Here is a 20,468-nt window from a genome sequence, read left to right on the forward strand (position 1 = left end):
GTTTTCACGATTACCACAGTGTGCGGACCCTGCATGTTAAGTGGACACTTAACCTGCGGGGTCCGCACATTTCCACTTTAAATGAACATGTATCTAGTTTGCACTGTTCAGTGACGTCCAAGTGAAGTGAGAGCTCCATGTTCGTAACTACTTACTGTCAGCATCATCCAGACATCGGTACTCTGCACCTTCGCTTTTTAGGCAAGTCTAATTTTTTTTTTCAAATCGATCTTTCTTTGTAGGCATGCTGGTTGTTAGCGTTGTAGTACTTGGAATAATGTACTCAACCCGTCGTAAGGGACAACATCATAAATTGAAATATACACACCCAGAAAGGCGTCGCTGTTGGAGGAACTATCAAAAGAATTCTCTGACAGATGGTCGTGAGTACGTCAGAGCCGGATTTAGCATATATTAACTTTTAGCATCTACTAGAAAAGATAGTGCAAACAAATACCCAAAAATATTGTGTGCAAATAGTGTTATACAAAATTATTTCTTAGCTTTAAATGCCTTATATCAAAGTGCAAACAATGTTAAGTTTGCACTTTGTCTGATATAAGGCATTTAAAGCTAAGAAACTGTTAACCCAAACTTTTTGTACCTTAACCCTCAACATAGAACACACTGCAAACATACTATAAATAGACCTCGCCGCTGTGCTAAGTTCATTGCGTATCGGAGCTTATACACTGTACCAGCTGTTCCAGCCTTGTGTGTCCTCTTTTTTATTTTTTTTACCAAGCATGTTCCGGATTGGATTACACATATGGGGCCTCTCCTGGGCTGAAGATAAGAAGACTGCAAGCAACTAGGGGGCCCTTCTGGCCAAGAAGAACAGAAGATATTTAGAAGCAGGGACATTTGGAATTACATTTTTTTTGGGACATTTCAAGCAGGACATTTGGAATTACAATTTATTTGGGACATTTCAAGCAGGAAGTATTGAAATTACAAATTGGGACATGGTTTACAAGTATTTTTGGATTAAAAGCTGCTGCTGAAAGAAGAAGAAATCTGATTGGTATGTATTGGGATTTTCTTATTTATAATAAAAGTATGTGGTATGAATAAGGGTTTTTACTGTATTTATTGGGGTTGTATTATTTATTTTTTATTTATTTTTTTAAAAACATTTTATTCATAGTTTTTCAAATACAAGAACATCAACCAAAAAGGAGTTTCATATGACATAAAAATGTTACATAAAGATGTTCAGTATATTACAAATTAACACGCAATATAAAATGTTTGCACATTGTATGTCAGTTGGATGCGAAGATATAAAATTTGTGAGTATCACCATATCAGATTATAACTTATATATACTGAATAAATCATTGGATGAGAAGTAATTTAAAGATAGTAACAAGTGAACAATTGAACAATTAAATAAAAAAGCAAATAAAAAGCAAATGACCGTGTGTATTATTTGAGAGTACAGTAAGGCAATCAAGAATGAACACATACTTCCCTAATCTGCATAATGTAAAGACTCAAATTGAATGTGGGGCGGGGCGGGGGGAGGTTGAGATGCCTCCACCAGGAGACCCCATTGCATATGTTCGTCCCATCTCTCGCACCATCTCACACCACAGGACAGCTTGAGATGAAGCTATCAGCTTCTTTCCAGGGCGCAGTAGAGAAACCAAGTCATATTTTCAAACATTTTTAGTCATTCTTTCTGTGAATTAGGTTGAAGGGAGTCAATAAAGGGGCCCCATTTCTTATAAAAATCTTTCAACTCCTTTTTCAATATTTGGTAAAGTAGCTCTTCTATCAAGATATAATGTATTGAAAAGTTTGTGTTGAACTTCTGATAAAGAAGGGGGGGCGTTTTAGTCCAATGTCAGAAGATAACTAATTTAGCGATTGTGATAGTGACCGTAATAAACGGTTTAACATCTTGGGATCCTCTAGGTGGTAAAAGGGAAGTCCAATTATCTAAATGACACAGACAAATGGCTTGCTTATCACTTGGCAAAAAAGTACCCATGATTGAAGATAAGAAATTTATGACTTTATTCCAGAATTTCTGAATCTTCCTACATTGCCAAATGTTATGATAGAAGGATGCATAGGCATATTTACATTTGGGGCAGAGACCAGATTGTGATATTGTGATATACAGGTTTGATTCAGAAATCTTATATGAGTTTCTTGTAATCTAGTGGAATGAAGCCATTTGAAGATGTTATGACTATACATAAACAAATCTATTGCAGAGTTGAGCAGGAGGTTGTCCTTTGACCAAGTTTCATATGTGGTGGCCCAAATGTTTGGCATTTCTGATGGAAGTAAATGAGAATAAAGGAATCTCATTTGAAACTTATGATTTTTGGAAAAGTGCAATAGATCATCTAGATTACTAGATGAAGGGAGAGACATTTTGTTGCCCATATGTAACATGATATAATGACGTAGCTGTAAGCACATAAAGAAGTGAGCATTGTGTAGGTTAAATTTTTCTTTAAGTTGCTGAAAGGTGAGTAAGGTGCCACCAGGGTCAAAGACATCTTTTATCAAAGCAATGCCCTTAGCTCTCCAGGAGGAGAAATAAGTATTATCTAGGCCCGGAAGAAACGCAGGTTTACCCCCATATAGTGACATAGTGTATAGTGACCCGAGGATGATTTAGACGTTTCACTATATTATTCCAGGCTTTATAAGTGTCTGTAAACAAAATGTTATACATTATTACTTCTGGGATATGCTTTTTAAGAAAGCAAAGAAGTGCCACCAATGAATATGGGTAAACTAATTCAGATTCTAAAGATAGGTTAACGAAATATTCTTGACTTAACAACCAACCCACAGCATAGCAAAAAAGAGCAGAGAACATAAATGCTGCTACATCTGGAAAGCCAATTCCACCCCCCAGTCTATTTTGTCTAAGTTTAGCGTTATGAATTCTTGGTCATCTACCTTGCCACAAAAAGATAGTAAAAAGTTTTGTGCACCTATGTACATCTGGTTTCGTAAGACAGAGAGGGAGCATCTGCAACGGGTATGTTAGTTTGGGGAAGACAATAGATTTGATTACCGCATTTCTGCAAAGTAATGATAGGGGGAGATTTTTCCAGTTATCTACAGTGGATTAAATTTTTCTGATAATGGGTGGTAGTTAAATTTACAAAGGTTGTTCAAAGAGGAGGAAATATATATACTTAAGTATTTGAGTTTTTGAGTAACTAAACAAAAGTTTGATATAGCTCTAGTTTGTTCAGGATTCATTATTATATTTGAAATGGGGAGAATCTCAGACTTGTGGAAGTTAATTTTATATCCTGCAAAGGTACCATAACTTTCAATTATATTGACAATTGTGGGAATAGATTTTTCCAGGTGTGTGACCATTAAGATCATATCATCAGCAAATAATGCTAATTTGCATCCTTCTGAGCGAATATGAATACCCGAGTAATTAGGATTTTCTCTGAGGGTTATGGCTAATGGTTCTAATGCTATTGCAAAGAGTAACAGAGACAGAGGACATCCCTGTCGAGTGCCTCGTTGGATTTTGAAAGGTGGCGATATATGACCATTTGCTATTATTTCCATCTGAGGGTTATGATATAGAGTTTGTATGGTTAGTATGAAAGCTTCTGGAAAGCCAAATCTCTTTAATGATTTAATGATTCAAGCAATTGATCTCATGTTATTAAGTCAAAAGCTTTTTCTGCATCCAACGAAAGAAGGAGACTAACATCTGGGTTTTGTGAAAGTTGTATATGTGATAAGACCGTCAAAATCTTGAGTAAATTTGTGACAGAATTCCGACCCCAAATAAAACCTGATTGGTCCTTATGAATCATTGAGGGTAAAACAAGTTTCATTCTCTCAGCTAATATCTTAGTGAGAATTTTATAGTCAATGTTGAGTAAGGAAATTGGTCTATAGGACCCCGGGTCTTCTAATTGTCTACCCTGTTTAAGTAGAACACTAAGGGCTAGATTTACTAAGCTGCTGGTTTGAAAAGTGGGGATGTTGTCTATAGCAACCAATCAGATTCTAGCTTTCATTTATTTAGTACCTTCTACAAAATGAAAGCTAGAATCTGATTGGTTGCTATAGGCAACATCCCCACTTTTTTAAACCCGCAGCTTAGTAAATCTAGCCCTAAGAATAGCTGAGTTAAAATGCAGGGGTAATGAATGAGCATCAATTATATGATTAAAGAAGTTATTAGTGGTTAATTTATCAAATTTATCCAAATTTTGTAAAACTCACCGCTCAGGCCATCAGGCCCCGATGCTTTAAAGGATTTCAAGGCTTTCACCACACTGACAACTTTCTCTGCTTAAATTTTAACTAGAAGGGACTTTGTAAATCAGTAATACCAGGGAGAGAAATTTTTCCCCAGAACTGAGCTTTAGAAGCAATATTGATGGGGCCTTGAGAATAGAGATCTGTATAAAACTTGTGTAAAATGTTAAGTATTTCTTTTCCGTCACTGGACAGAGAGCCAGCATTGTTTTTCAACGCTGTAATAACTGTTTCTCCTTTTAGTAAATTAGATAGTAGACTATTTTTGTTCCCCGTGTTTATAGAAGTGAAATATAAAAGCCCTATAAGTTCTATCTGCCATTTGAGCGATTAAATTGTTAAATTGTGTTTGTTTTTGATTATATAAAAATTAATTTGCACAAGAAGGATTGTTCTTCGTGCTTTGATATGCTGATGTAAGGTCTCTTTGCGTGTCTAGATATAATTTAGTGTGTGATTTTATGTTGACTCTTGTAGGAAATGATACGGCCTTTAAGCACCGCCTTAGCAGTCTGCCAAAACAGAGCTGGCTCAGATTGATGGTTTTCAGTATTAAATAGAAAGTCATGCCAGGCTGCAATAAGCATATTTCGGAATGATAACGAATTAGATAAATAATAAGTGAATTTGCTTGGCATGATCAGATAATGAGATGGTATTGATAATGTATTTTATACGAAATATAGTGTACCTTTAAGATTGTTTCACATTTTAATATGCTCAGGGATATATTCTAGAATTTGTAAGAAGTTTTGCAGAAATGTTTGAAGCAGAAGTAAAAATCTGCAGAAGTAGCTGATTACAAATAATGTACTACCTTAAGGCTTCTTGGAAAACTGCACCATTAGGCTAGGTGAAGATCAAAGTCATTCAGGACCATCAGCCCCACCACCTTATTTAGGCATTTCAGAGGTTCCTGACTATTGACTTAAATTATATCCAGCGATAGTGCAGACCACGAGGGAACCTGGTCCAAATAATGGGCAGCAGATTGTATGAACTTCCACGACCTTTAAACCATGGACCCCCATGCAACAGATATCTTTATTCAAAGGATATCCCATCTGTCAGAACTAACCCTTTGGGATTCTGCAAACATTTGACTAGAATTCAGAGTGTTTATTCAGGTACTTGGGTAGATACGTCAGATATGGTTAGAAATGTAGCAAGGGAGAGTGTGATCTACTGCGGCAGGACTTAACCAGTCTGTAGCCAATGACACTTTCATGATGCTGGCAAGTGATGGCATGGTAAATACCCAACCACTCTGTGCCTCTGATGAGGCAATGATATTAGTACTGAAACAAGTACCCTCCACAGTATGGGCATTAGGAAAGTTTGATGTGAGAGTACTAAAGGTTGACCCCGTACAGATAAAGCTAAAACCAAATGTGACTGTTACGAGCCGTGGTGGTGCCCAGCCGCCGCAACCCTCTCACCTGCGTCCCGGGCTAGGCAACGGTCGGGACGCTGTTTCAGATAGCGCAGCGTCCCGGCATTAGCTCCAGCCCGGTGCGTGCGCAATGTGGCCACCTGGTTTTTGTCTAATACAGCAACCTGTGGCGAGGTGCATATAACCTTATTCGTGTCAGAGATGGGGATGAGTGGAAGACCGCATTCAACACTCATTTAGGTCACTATGGGTATTTGGTTATGCATTCTGGTTTATGCAACGCACCCGCTGTCTTTCATGACCTAATTGATAATGTCCTCAGGAAATTCCTAGGCCGCTTTGTTGTGGTATAACTGGACGACATCTTGATCTTTTCCACTTCCTTGGACCAGCACCGCCTTCATGTGAAACAGGTCATGCTCAAACTCCGGCAGCATCAACTCTTTGCTAAACTAGAGAAGTGTGAATTTGAAGTCCGAAAAGTCTCTTTTCTCGGATACATTATCTCCCAAGATGGGTTCCTAATGGATCCTAGCAAAGTTCAAGCGATCCTAGAATGGGTACGTCCAACTAATCTCAAGGCCATCCAGAGGTTTCTGGGTTTTGCAAATTATTACCGGAGATTTATTCATTCATTCTCTGACCTAGTTGCTCCTATTACCACCTTAACCCGAAAAGGGGCTGATGCCACCAATTGGACCTCCGATGCCATAGTCTCTTTTGAAGCCCTAAAGTCAGCGGTTGCCTCAGTCTTGAGATCCTGAATTGCCGTTCATCATTGAAGTGGATGCCTCTGATGTGGGTGCAGGGGCTGTTCTGTCCCAGAAGGATCCTCGAGACCACAACTTACACCCATGTGCCTACTTTTCACAAAAATTCTCTTCTGCTGAGATTAATTACGACGTGGGCAATCGTGAACTCTTGGCTATCAAGTGGGCATTTGAGGAATGGAGGCACTGGCTAGAAGGAGCTGTCCATGTTATCTCTGTGCTTACGGCTCACAAAAACCTCCTGTTTATTGAATCTGCTAAACCCTTGAATTCCAGGCAAGCACATTGGGCTTTGTTTTTCACCCGTTTTAAGTTCATTATCTCTTACAGACCGGGCTCCAAAAATACCAAGGCGGACGCTCTCTCCAGAAGTTTTATGTCTTCTCATACCCCGTCTACAATTCTGCTTCCTATTATTCCTCCAGCTTCCATCCATGCAGGTTTGACCTTGGATCTAGGGGCATCTCTCAGCCGGTTCCAGCGAATTACTCCTCCCGAGACTCCGTCTGGCAAATCGTTTCACCTTAGAAAGGCCGTCTTGTCCGAAGCCCATGAAAATTAAAGTGATGGTCATCCAGGCATCTTTAAAACAGTTGAAATTCTCTCACGCTCCATCTGGTGGCCCACCTTATCTTCTGATGTCAGAGATTTCGTCCTATCTTGTGCCAGGAACAAGTCTACTAGAAATTGTCTGTCGGGTCAACTCATGCCCTTGTCCTCTCCAACTAAACCATGGTCTCATATCTCAATGGACTTCATTGTGGATTTACCCAGCTCGTCTGGTCACAGTATTATTTGGGTGGCGGTTGACCGTTTTAGCAAAATGGCCCACTTTATTCCATTGGCAGTGTTACCCAATGCTCAGACCCTAGCATCATTGTTCATCCACCATGTCTTTCGTCTCCACGGCTTGCCGGAGGATATTGTTTCGGACCGCGGGTCTCAATTCATCGCTCAATTTTGGAGATCCTTCTGCACTCACCTAGGCATCAATATCAGCCTATCGTCTGACTATCATCCACAGTCAAATGGTCAGACAGAGAGAGTCAATCAGTCTCTGGAACAATTCCTTCGATTATACGTCTCCAAATTCCATAACAACTGGTCCTCATTGCTCCCATGGGCTGAATTTGCTTACAGCAATGCCTCTCATTTTTCTACCTGGCTCTCTCCATTCTTTTGTAATTTTGGATTTCATCCCAGGGCCAATTCCCTTTCTACAATCAATTCTTCTGGTTCCTCTGGAATACGTCCAACTGCCTCTAGTCTTAGAAATAGTTGGAAGAAGGTCCATTCCAGCCTGCTTCAAGCCTCTGCTTGAGCAAATTTGTTTTCTGATCGCCACCGCAAGACCTGTTCTCTTAAAGTGGGAGACAAAGTATGGCTGTCTACCCGCAATATTCGAATCAAACCCTGCAAAAAATTGGGACCTAGGTTCATCGGACCCTTCGCTATTATTAAGAAAATTAACCCTGTTGCCTTCAGGCTTAAGCTGCCATCTTCCTTAAGAATCCCTAATACATTCCACTGTTCCCTCTTGAAACCTGTTATCTCTTCATCCAAGTTTGGAACTCACGAATCATCGAAACCTCGACCAGTCAACGTGCATGGGTCTCATGAATTTATTGTAGAGAGAATTCTTGACTCAAAGAAAGTCCAGGGGCAAACCCATTTTCTGGTGCATTGGAAGGGCTACAGTCCTGAAGAACGCTCTTGGGTTCCTCAGAAACGTCTGCACGCCGACAGTCTGCTCAAGAGATTCTTCAAACACTTCCCTGAGAAACCGGGATGTCGGGGTTCCTTGACCCCTCCTCAAGGGGGGGTACTGTTACGAGCCGCGGCGGTGCCCAGCCGCCACGATCATCTCACCTGCGTCTTGGACGTCACTTGACCCTTGACCGTGCTGTTTCCTGACACCTCCACCGGTGCTCCGTCCAATCTGCAGATCACTGGCCCGCCGCTGTTCTGTGTGCCATCACCTGTACCCGTACGCAGCTGTGTGAGTATAAACTTATACTACTTTGAGTTTAAGACCTGGGGGCATCTGAGTACCTGTGAGCGTAACCAGTCTCTACGGGAAAGGCGGCTGCTATAGGTGAAGACCTCCTATACCTGTTCTATAAGTTTATGCCACACTGGTTGTCGTAACAGTGACACCCGTGAAAATAAAACAGTATCCTCTGAAACCAGAACAAAACAGTGCAGTAAGTAAACAAGTACAGGCATATGTCCAAGCAGGGGTACTTAGACCCTGACGATCTCCTTGGAACACTTCGATTTTCCCGATAATGAAGAGATGAACCAAGGCAAATGAACCAATATCCTATCGGATGGTTCAAGGTCTAAGAGAAATAAACAAAAGAATGGTAATAGACAACCCAATTGTCCCAAATCCACACACGCTGTTCAACCAGATACCTACTTCAGCTGTTTATTTCACAGTGATAGATCTAGCAAATGTTTTCTTCTCAGTACCAATTACTAAGGAAAGTAAATTATGGCTGGCTTTTACGCATCAGGGAAAGCAATATACATGGACCAGATTGCCTCAGGGAGGGGCTACATCCCCCATTGCTTTTTCAGAAGCAATGACCCAGGTTCTGTAGGGTTGGGCTCTGAATGATAAAGACAGTGCTCATTCAATATGTAGATGACCTGTTACTGTGCACAAAATCACAGAATTGCTGTATAGAAGAGAAAATCTAATTACTGACATTCTTAGCAGAAGAAAATTGTAAAGTCAGCAAAGACAAAATGCAGTTAGCCCAAACACATGTGCAATTTCTAGGACACAGCATATCACACCAGGCAAGACACATTACAACAGAGAGGAGGGAAGTGATTCTAAAAATAAAAACCCCAAAGACTTGCAGGCTTTCTTAGGGGTCATCAATTACTGTAGAGACTGGATACCTGCAGTCTCACTTAAACTGCAGGTTTTGTTTGACACATTAAAGGGAGATAAACAACGGGGCTGCTCACACTGACCCCAGAACAAGAACAAATGTTTAATCAGTTAAAAACTTATGTAACCTCTGCCCCAACACTAGCCCTGCCAGACTACAACAAACTGTTTAATTTATTTTGCCATGAAACACAGGGTCATGCCCAAGGTGCTCTCATACAAGCACATTGAGGGAAAGAAAGACCCTTAGCAGTTGCCTCTGCAAAGCAAGCCGCTATAATGCCACTGAACCCTGTGAATATAAATGTTGTGACCCTATCCCCAATTCCAGACTTAGAGACACTTATCAAGTTTCAAGATCAAGCCCTGAATGTTGAAAAACAAGCCTGGAAAAAGTTAGGGGCAGAGGAAAAAGGAAATTGTTTGCCAAAGGCACTATACCCAGTGATGGCACAAGCCCTACATGGGAAGGTCCATGTGTCTAAGGACACTATGGTAAAGGACCTGGAGAGCAACTGGGTAGCACCTGGATTTGCACAGGCTGAACAAGCATATGTATCTGGATGTATGATATGTACCTTACATAACCCTGGCAAGACTGTAAAAGTCCCACCAAAGAGCACCCCACAGACTCTGTACCCTTTCCAGAGGCTACAAATTGATTTTATACAATTGCCCAAAGTTGCAGGCTCTTGTGTGCACAGATCTGTTCAGTCACTGGACTGAGGCCTGGGGTTGTAGAACAGTAACTACAAGAGCTGTTGCAAAAATGTCTGAGGTGGTTTGCAGATATGGGGTCCCAGAATTGAAAGTGACAGAGGTACCCATTTTACAGGCAAGGAACTTCAACAAGTGTTGGAGGAAGTGGGCATCACTTCGGCATTACATACCCTCTATCACCCCCAGAGTAGTGGACTGGCAGAGAGACTGAATGGAACATTAAAATTAAAAATGCAGAAATTAATGGCAGAAACTGGGAAAAATTGGCTTGACTGTTTACCATTAGCCTTACATTCTGTTAGAAGCACTCCAATGGGGAAATTAAAATTGACCCCCTATGAAATACTTTTTGGAACACCCTATAAATTAGTTTTTTTTGTTTTTTTTATTTAATTCTTTATTTGTTAGAAAGAGAAAATATAGCAATACATAATACCGATTATACAGTGTACATAAGCATAGTGTTACAAATGATACAATGGCAAAGTGTCAATCTATCGGTAATTATAATAAATCAGACAAACAAACTCAGTTTCCTCTTTTCTTTTTTTTTTTTTTTTAAATCTAAATGAACAAAATTTGACATAGGTAGAGAGGGAAAATAAGGGGCAAAACAAAGACCGGACAAGGGGTAAGACAAGAGGTAAGAAAGGTAAAGGGCAGGAGGAGGGGGAGAGTGTGAGAAGCTCTTCGGACTATCTTCAATTTCTTCTGCAGGGGATACTAGTAGCTGTAAAAACATGTAGCTAGCCAAGCAAAATGTGTTCCTTATTAAATTACCTTATATGGAATTTGGAATTTAAAAGAGCAATTTTCAGATGTGTAACCCTCCAGCAATCAAAGTGGGAGTGTAAAAGAGAGTCTTAAATTCTTCTGTTTCCTTAAACTCCAACCATCTAAACCATATGGCTGTGAAATCTGAATATTTGTCATTCACAGAGAAAATAATATCATCCACTATTGTTTAGCTTCATTGTTTGCCATTGTTGTCCACACCTCTGCTGGTATTTTACTTTTTCTTTGTCTCTATTTCTATGTTGCTACCTACTATTGTCCTTTCTGACTCCTCCCCTGCCTCTTCCACCTTGGCTCTCTCACCCCTCCTCCACCCTTATCTCCTTTCTAGCACCATGCCTCCACGCTCCTGCCCTACTCCCATCCTCTCCCCTAGCCCCCGCCCCTACATTAACGCTCTCCCTCGCTCCACCAACCCCGCCACTCTCCTCCACATCACTCCCCTTCCCTCCCTCCCCTTCTCCTGTGCCCTCTGGAACTCCAGATCTATACGCAACAAACTGCCGGCTATCCATGACCTCTTCATCTCCAACTCTCTTAACCTCCTTGCTATCACCGAAACCTGTCTCTCCTCTGCTGACACTGCTTCCCCGCCGCTCTCTCCCATGGTGGTCTCACCTTCACCCACTCCACCAGACCGGATGACCGTCCAGGTGGGGGAGTGGGACTCCTCCTATCCCCCAATTGCACTTTTCGGGTCATTCCCTCCGAACCGTCCTTCTCCTTCTTCGAAGTCCATTCCATCCGCCTCTTCTACCCCATTCACCTCCGTGTCTCAGTCTTATACCGCCCCCCCGGCCCCTCTTCCCTCTTTCTCGACAACTTCGCATCCTGGCTTCCCCACTACCTGTCCTCTGACCTCCCCTCTATCATACTTGGCGACTTTAACATCCCTATTGATCTCCCCTCTGACCCTGCCTCCATCAAACTTCTTGCCCTTTCCTCTTCCCTTGGCCTCACTCAGTGGACCTCCACCCCCACCCACTGCCTTGGTCACTCCCTTGATCTTGTCTTCTCCCATCAATGTGATCTCTCTGACTTCTCCAACTCTCCCTTCCCTCTCTCTGACCACCACCTACTCTTCTTCAATCTTTCCTCTTCCCCTGCCCCACCCCTCCCTAAATCTACCCTCACTAGGCGCAATCTTGACGCTATTGACTCTACTTCCTTTTCCTCCACTCTTGAAACCCTACTCTCCCCTCTTTCCTCCCTGGTCTGCCCTGACCAAGCCACCTCTCTCTATAACCACTCTCTCACCACTGCCTTGGATGCCGTCGCCCTTGCCACCTCAGTCTGCCACCGCTTAATTCCCCAACCCTGGCACTCCACTTTCACCCGCTTCCTCCAGAAGTGCACTCGTGCTGCTGAACGCCTCTGGAGGAAATCTCGCTCCCTGGCTGACTTCCTTCACTTCAAGTTTATTCTCTCCTTCTACTGCTCCGCCCTCTCCCTTGCTAAACAATCCTTCTTTAAGTCCCTCATTTCTTCAGTCCTCTAATCCCCGCCGCCTCTTTGCCACATTCACCTCTCTCCTTGCCCCTCCGCCTCCTCCTATCCCACTCTCCCTCTCTGCTACTGATTTTGCATCCTTTTTGTCCTCTAAAATTGAGGCCATCAGACTTGATATCTCCTCCTCCCTTCCCTCTCCTGCTTCTCTCTTCACTCCTCCCTCTTCGCGCATCCCATCCTGGTGCTCCTTCTGCCCTTCTACGGGCGTTGAAATCTACTCCCTCATTCTTTCCTCTCCCCCGTCCACCTGCCACCTGGATCCCATCCCCTCTCACCTTCTCCGCTCCCTCTCCCCGACTGTCTGTGCTTACTTAGCTCACCTCTTCAACCTGTCTCTCTCCGCTGGCACTGTCCCCTCCTCCTTCAAACATGCCCTTATCACTCCTATTCTAAAAAAAACAATCTTGATCCCACCTCACTCGCCAACTACCGTCCTATTTCACTTCTCCCCTATACTTCTAAACTTCTCGAGCGAATTGTCTACAACCGCCTCACCTGTCACCTCTCAGACAATTCCCTCCTTGACCCTCTCCAATCTGGCTTCCGCCCCCTCCACTCCACTGAAACCGCCCTCACCACTGTAACTAATGATCTCCTCTCTGCTAATTCCAGGGGTCACTTCTTCCTCCTCATCCTCCTGGACCTATCCGCAGCCTTTGACACCGTAGACCACCCCCTCCTCTTGCAGACCCTTCACTCTCTCGGTCTCTCTGGCTCTGTCCTCACTTGGTTCACCTCTTACCTCGCCAACCGCTCTTTCTCGGTTTCCATGTCCGGATCATCCCCCCCCCCCTTCCGCCCTCCCTGTAGGAGTCCCTCAGGGCTCTGTTCTTGGCCCTCTACTATTCTCACTCTATGCTACCTCCCTAGGTGCTCTCATCACCTCATTCGGCATTCAGTATCACCTATACGCCGATGATATTCAACTTTACATCTCTTCTCCTGATCTTTCCCCCCCCCTCCTCTCCCGTGTATCTGACTGCCTCTCTGCCATCTCCTCTTGGATATCCTCATGCTTTCTCAAAATTAACATTGCTAAAACCGAACTCATTGTTTTCCTTCCATCTAAGTCCCCATCCCATCTGGATCTCTCCATCACTGTCAACAACTCCACTATCTCTTCTGTCCCCCAACTCCGCTGCCTGGGAGTCATCCTCGACTCCTCGCTCTCTTTTGCTCCCCACATTCAATCCCTCGCCCAATCCTGTCATTTCCAACTTTGCTACATCGCCCGCATCCGGCCCTTCTTTTCTCATGAAGCAACCAAAACTATTGTCCACGCGCTTATCATTTCCCGGCTGGACTACTGTAACCTTCTCCTCACCGGCCTCCCCCGCTCTCGCCTTGCCTCCCTTCGTTCTATACTTAATGCGGCTGCGAGGCTTATCTTCCTTTCTCGCCGCTCCTCTTCTGCCTCCCCTCTCTGCCCTGCCCTACACTGGCTCCCCTTCCCTTACAGAATCCTCTTCAAACTTCTTACCCTCACCTACAAGGCTCTCTCCCATTCCACTGCCCCTTATATCTCCAATCTCCTCTCCATCCACACTCCCGTCCGGTCCCTGCGATCGGCCAATGACCGTCGCCTCTCCTCCTCTCTGATCACCTCATCCCATTCCAGAATTCAAGACTTCTCCCGAGCTGCCCCCCTGCACTGGAATGACCTCCCACGCTCCGTTCGTTTGTCCCCTAACCTGTGCTCTTTCAAATGGGCACTCAAAACTCATCTCTTCCGCAAAGCCTACCAGCCTTCCACCTAACCCTCTCTCCACCCTCACTCTCTTCACTTCGCTCCTCCTCAGTAGTGGGGAGCACTTGCTCCCCTCCTCCGACTCCCTTTGTGCCTGCCGTCTGTCTACCCTCCCTATAGGATGTAAGCTCGTATGAGCAGGGCCCTCCTCCCTCCTGTCTCGCTACCTTATCTTCTGCTCCACTTCAATATATTTGCCTTGCCTGGAGCTTCTGAAGTCTTGGTACTACTCGTTTATTGTTTTGTACTGTTATTCCCTGTACGGTCCATTGTTTGTACTGTGTACGGAAACCTTGTGGCGCCTTATAAATAAACGATAATAATAATAATCCATTGACATATAAAACTCCACTCTAGCGAACCAATCCTTGACTGAAGGGGGTGAACGAGATCTCCAGTGCATTGGAATAACCGCTCTAGCTGTTGTTTAAGTGTTTTAAAAGTGATTTCTTATATTTAGATAAGGGAATTTTAGAAAGAGATAAGAGCCAAAAACCCAGATCTTCGGGAACCTCGTGACCCACAATAATCTTAGAGAGCCTGATTACTTCCTCCCAAAAGGGAGTAAAACGAGGACATTCCCACCATATATGCACCAATGAGCCAAAAGCCCCATTACATCTCCAGCATAATGAGGACATCTGAGGGTGGAATTTATGCAGTGTGGAAGGGCATCTATACCATCTTGTAAGAAGTTTATAATGAGTTTCCACAACTGAGGCACTCAAGGAACAACTATGTGTATTTTGGTAAATCTTAGGCCATGAGGTTTGTGATATATAAGGTGCTAAGTCTCGCTCCCAAGGCCCTGTATAAGATGGAGCCACTTGAAATATATCATTCATTAGAATTTTGTAAATCCCTGATATGGTATGAGAGGGTGTATTTTTGGATAGACACAAAGCCTCAAAAAGAGAAGGCTCCCTAGCCAAAGATCTGCAACCTCCCACTGACTTGACATAGTGCACCACCTGCAAATATCTCCAATACTCATTTGAGGGTAGTGAGTATGTAGACTGGAGTTCCAAAAAAGGAACAAAGTTTCCCATTGACCACCAGCTGGCCGAGGCCAAGAATCCTTGCTTCAGACCATCCAACAAATGAAATTCTAGACAAGCCAGGAGGAAAATCTGGATTATACAGAATAGGAGTCAAAGGGGAGGGGAAGGCTGCCACACTACTCCAGGTGCGAAGTTTATTCCAAACCAAGAGGGTGGCCCCAACCGTAGGGTGATTTATCCTAAGGATCTTAGACAACCAGGTTAAAGCACTCAAGTATTTTCCGCTGGAGCTACCCTCTAATTCTACCCATTGTTTAACATCACCCCCTCTTGTCCACTCCAGAATTCTATTCAAGTAAACTGCCTGGAGATAACTTTAAAGCATGGGCAACTGAACGCCTCCTTGGTGCTTTCGTCTGTATAAAATAGAATGTTTGAATCTAGGTTTCCTCCGTCCCCAGACAAATTTACTGATTAGTTTTTGGAGATCATCAATAAATACCTTCGGAATCTTAATTGGTAGTGCCTGCATAATATATAATACCTTGGGTAATATGTTCATTTTTACGATACTCATTCTACCAAACCAAGAAATCTTTGGGAGAGACCATGAACCTAGTTCTCTTTTAATTTTAGACAATAATGGGGAGTAGTTCAATCGGAATAGATGTTCATTATTTTTTGCAATGGAAACTCCTAAGTAGCGTATGTGTGATGCTTGCCATTTAAATGGGAATGCCCCCTTAAGACCTGCAATCATTTGTTCTGGAGCAGAAATGTTAAGTGCATTTGATTTGGAATAGTTAATTTTAAAGTTAGAAAGATGGCCAAATCTTAAGAATTCCGACATCAAATTAGGGAGAGAAATAACTGGGTTGGTGACTATTGCCAGCAAATCATCAGCAAATAGAGCTAAACGATATTCCTTTTTTCCTATCTGCAGACCCGAAATGTCTGGATTACATCTAATTGCCCTCGCCAGAGCCTCCATGCATAAAACAAAGATTAGAGGTGATAATGGACAACCCTGATGAGTTCCATTAGAAATTGAAAAGAAATCAGATAACATACCGTTTATTCTGACTTTAGCTGAGGGAGAGCTGTATAAAGCTAGAATTCTACTTAAACATGAGGGACCTATTCCCATATGTCCTAGAATCCCCCTTAATGAAACACCAATCCACCCTGTCAAATGCTTTTTCGGCATCTGTTGACAAGAGGACTGTGGGAACCGAGGAGATGGAGACTGAGTGTATAAGATCAATTATTTTGGTTGTATTATCTCTCGCCTCCCTTCCAGGAATAAATCCCACTTGGTCGTTGGAAATTAGATTTGGCAGAAGTGTTTTTAACCGATTAGAGATTAATTTGGCAAACAATTTGATATCTATATTTAATAAAGAAATCGGACGATAGCTAGGGCACAAGGCGGGATCTTTCCCTTCCTTAGGGATGACCGTGATGTGAGCTTCTAATGACTGGGGTGAAAAGCCATTTACACTTGATACATCATTAAAAGCATTTAGGAGAATGGGACCTAGTTTTCCCATGAATGCTTTATAGTAAGAAATCGAAAAGCCATCTGGGCCAGGACTTTTCCCTAATGGAGAAGATTTAATGGCCTCTAAGAGTTCCGCAATTGTGAAAGGCGAATCGAGCATATCACACGTTTCTTTTGAGATCTTGGGGAAACTAATATCTCTTAAATATTTATTTATCTCTTCTAACCTAGAGTCCTCATTATTTCCCAAGTGTGGGGATCGAATGTTATATAGATGAGAATAATACTCCCGGAAGGCTCCTGCTATAGTTTTGTCAGTATGTTTTAGGGCTCCCTTTCTATCCTGGATCGAATGAATATAAGTAAGGGATCTTTGGGCACGTAGAGCTCTTGCCAGAAGACGTCCCGGTTTATCACCCCATTGGAAATATTTATTTCTACATTTTCTCCAGGCTAATTTAATTTGATCATTTAACAATTTATTTAGAGTAGATCGTTTATTTTGTAGCTCCGCTAAAGTCTCAGGGGAAAGGGACTTCTTGTGATTAGTCTCCAATTTTTTAATGTCTAAAAGGAGAGCATCCCTGACCTCCGCCTTCTGTTTTTTAAGAAAAGTACCTAGCTGTATGCATTTACCCCGAATGAAGCATTTATGAGCCTCCCACACCACCAATTTAGAAGTCTCGCCATTATCATTTATAGAGATAAATTCATCCAGAGAGGACTCTAATTGCGCTTTACAATGATTATCTTGTAAAAGTAATTCGTTAAACTTCTACATCCATTGTCTGGGAGGGGGAACAGTCATGTTGATAGTCATATAGACTGGAGCATGATCGGAGTCCGTCACTTGCCCTATCCAAGAGTCATCCACCCAGTCAAGAGATTTATGATTAATAAAAAGATAATCAATCCAAGAGTATGAGGCGTGGGGGTGTGAGAAAAAGGTATAATCCCTATCAGAAGGGTGGAAGATACGCCAAACATCAGCCAGCTGGTGGTCATGAAACTCCTTTCTGACCCTACGAGCATCCTTCAGGGACGTCCCAGGGGCACCAGTAGACGAGTATATTTGGGGAGTCAAAGCCCAGTTCAAATCTCCACCCAATACCACTACACCTTCTAGCTGATCCCCACTTTGTGACAGGGTTCTGGATATGAAGTAAGCCTGAGAATCATTTGGTGCATACATGTTAACGAAGGTAAATAATTGGTTGGAAATTCTAACTTTAACCATTAGGACCTGTCACGAACGCGCTCCCAGCTGCCGTGACGTTGGGGTGTTTGCTGTATGAGGTCACACACGATTTCAGCCCGCAGTCTCTCTCACCTATCACACAGGTTCTTAGACCTACGGAATCGCCCCCAAACACAGCGCTCTCACACCCCCCAGACACTTCAGGTACAGCCACCACCTATTGGTTATGGGCAATAGGACCCCAATATACTGTCCCACGCTGGCACACAGGCTCCTTGTTCCACAAACTAGCAAGACTCACACCAGCACCCACAGGGTTAACTCTTCACACCTCCAGACTGTTACACAAATGTACATACAAGCACACACAGCTTGTTAATCAAATGTATCAACCAGTCACACACTGGGTAACCTGGATAAGCAATCTCTCTTCTACACAGGCTATGGATTCTTTAGAGTATCAAGGACGCAACTTATTAAATTTTAGATTTAATATACAAAAGGTACAGGGCATACAGATATAAAGAAAAATAATGAATAAACAAATAATAAATTTGACATAACAAGCAAAACAGTTTAAAATAAAAGAGATAACGTACAGAGCATTACTTACATATAATAATCTGTATGCCTGGGGCAGGCAGAAATGATGGACAGTCCTTCAATTAGATTGATCCCCAAAAGTCTGACAATTTGTTCCCTCAGAACACAGATTTTTAAGCAACCTCAAATGGGTGCGGCATTCACAGGGGCAGGGTTAATGCTAATCGGGGTTGTGTCCTGGGACACCTTTTCAAACCAAATTTACCTGTTGCCTGATTTATTAACCAATTCTACAATGTGATATATTTGTCCTGGACAGCGTTACATCGATCCAATCTTATCATTAACAAATCCCCTATGACTTTGTTTATATTTTCATATCAAACATGCCTAAGTACAGGGCATTCGCAGAGCTTCCACTCCTTTTCTTCATTTCTCTGTGGGTCAGAATTCTTAATTTACCATATGAGCTGCCCTTCATCATGCTATTGAGGAATAGGTGGTTGATCTCTGCTTTTATTGATTTTAAGTGGCATATTTTAAAACTGAATTCTTTCTGTCTATACAGTATTACATATAGGCTATGTTATCCCCTGGCCTCATTGAGCCAGGCCACATGCTGAGCGGTACCTACAAGTCTATTCAAGTGTCACAAGCAAACAGTGCTATGTCCTGAAAGCTGCTAAAAGTGGCAGGCTTATCTCCTCACACTGGGATGTAAAAACCTCCAAACACCATTACATCAGACGCTGCGTCTTTAACTGTTACACTAGCTTATCAATGGATTCATTTGATACAACCTATTTACCCTGCAGTTATGAATTATCCCTTGTAAATAAATGCAAGCTCTCTAATTTACACCTAGGGGTTAGTGTGTGTTTATACTACCTATTGAAGGGAAGTAAATTAGCTAGGGAAATACATGATCAAATACAATGGATGTCTGTGATCTGCATATCTAAAGCTGGTCTCTGCACAAAGGGTTTACCTAACTCAATTACATGTTCTTGACCTCATTTGGTCACACCTTTATCTGAATTGACCATCAGGTTACTTTAGGTATTCATGCAAAGATTTATTTGGGTCCTGACATCCAATATTCTATTTCAGCATATCAGATCTATGCTTTATCCTGACATCTCCCCCCTTCAAGAGATGGCATGGGCATTGACTGACAGGTCAGTGCCCAAGATCATCTCATCTAATTTCCCCCTGGGTCCACTGTAATAGCTGCTAGCTGGCTCTCACTGTCATTATGAGCCTTCAACCGATTATCATGAAAATTTCTCTCTATCATCCTGGCAGGGGAATCATACCACTGCTTCTGGCTGGTCTGGGCCTGCATCACATTCTCATGTACCAACCCTGTTACAGTGTGCACTTTGTCTCTAATCCTCATGTCTTCTAAGTGAAAGCCTGAGGGAAAAATGGCCAGGAATTCCTGATACTGTACTTCTAAGTGGGAACCCCTTAAGGCTGGCACAGCAGAATACCTACTTCTACTCTGCCCTGCTCCCCAGTTACAACCTTCCCTGTCAGTGGGACACCCTATGCACTTCTTATCTTGGGGCCTACATAACAGGACACTCCCCTCCCCCTTGGGCTCATCTATCTGGGGATGTAGAGTAGCCGGGAGTATGGGCCCCTCATCTATCTCCTCTAAGCCGTTAGACGGCTGGCTAAGTGAGTGTGGGCTAGCAACTGACCCCCCTGTCTCTATGGAAAACTCAGACGAATGGTCAGAACTCAGATGTAGATCTGAGGGGTGAACATTCGAACTACAGGTCCCAGCAACAAAGTAAGAATTGCTGTCACTCGTTACTTCCCGTTGGTCAGGACTATGTGTCTCCCCCACATGCTCAATTGCTCTGTATGCAGCTGGTTCAGGCACAGAACACACATCTTCACTCTGCCCTCCCTCCCAGTTACCTGGTACAGCATCTTCCGAGCACATTACCTGGGTAGAAACATTGTCTTTCTCTAGCACAACAGAATTAATCACATTGTCATCTGTCCCATTTCTAGTAAGCATATTATCTACACCAGTATTAATGCCAACATCTGCAATAACAATGTCCGCTGTCCCTATCCCATGACAAGATGTCAGTGTAAAAACAGGT

General features: G+C 42.9%; 1 long non-coding RNA gene across 1 annotated transcript in view; it reads left to right on the forward strand.

Moving 5' to 3' along the window:
• The first annotated feature begins 726 nt into the window (after positions 1-726).
• The window catches only part of LOC142109409 (uncharacterized), a 60,042-nt gene continuing 40,300 nt past the window's right edge, over positions 727-20,468 (forward strand). The window contains exon 1 of the long non-coding RNA XR_012680367.1: positions 727-1,024. This is a non-coding gene — a long non-coding RNA (uncharacterized LOC142109409). The remainder of the gene's footprint in view (positions 1,025-20,468) is intronic.

The sequence above is a fragment of the Mixophyes fleayi genome, chromosome 12 (assembly GCF_038048845.1).
Source record: "Mixophyes fleayi isolate aMixFle1 chromosome 12, aMixFle1.hap1, whole genome shotgun sequence".
NCBI classification, from domain to species: domain Eukaryota; kingdom Metazoa; phylum Chordata; class Amphibia; order Anura; family Limnodynastidae; genus Mixophyes; species Mixophyes fleayi.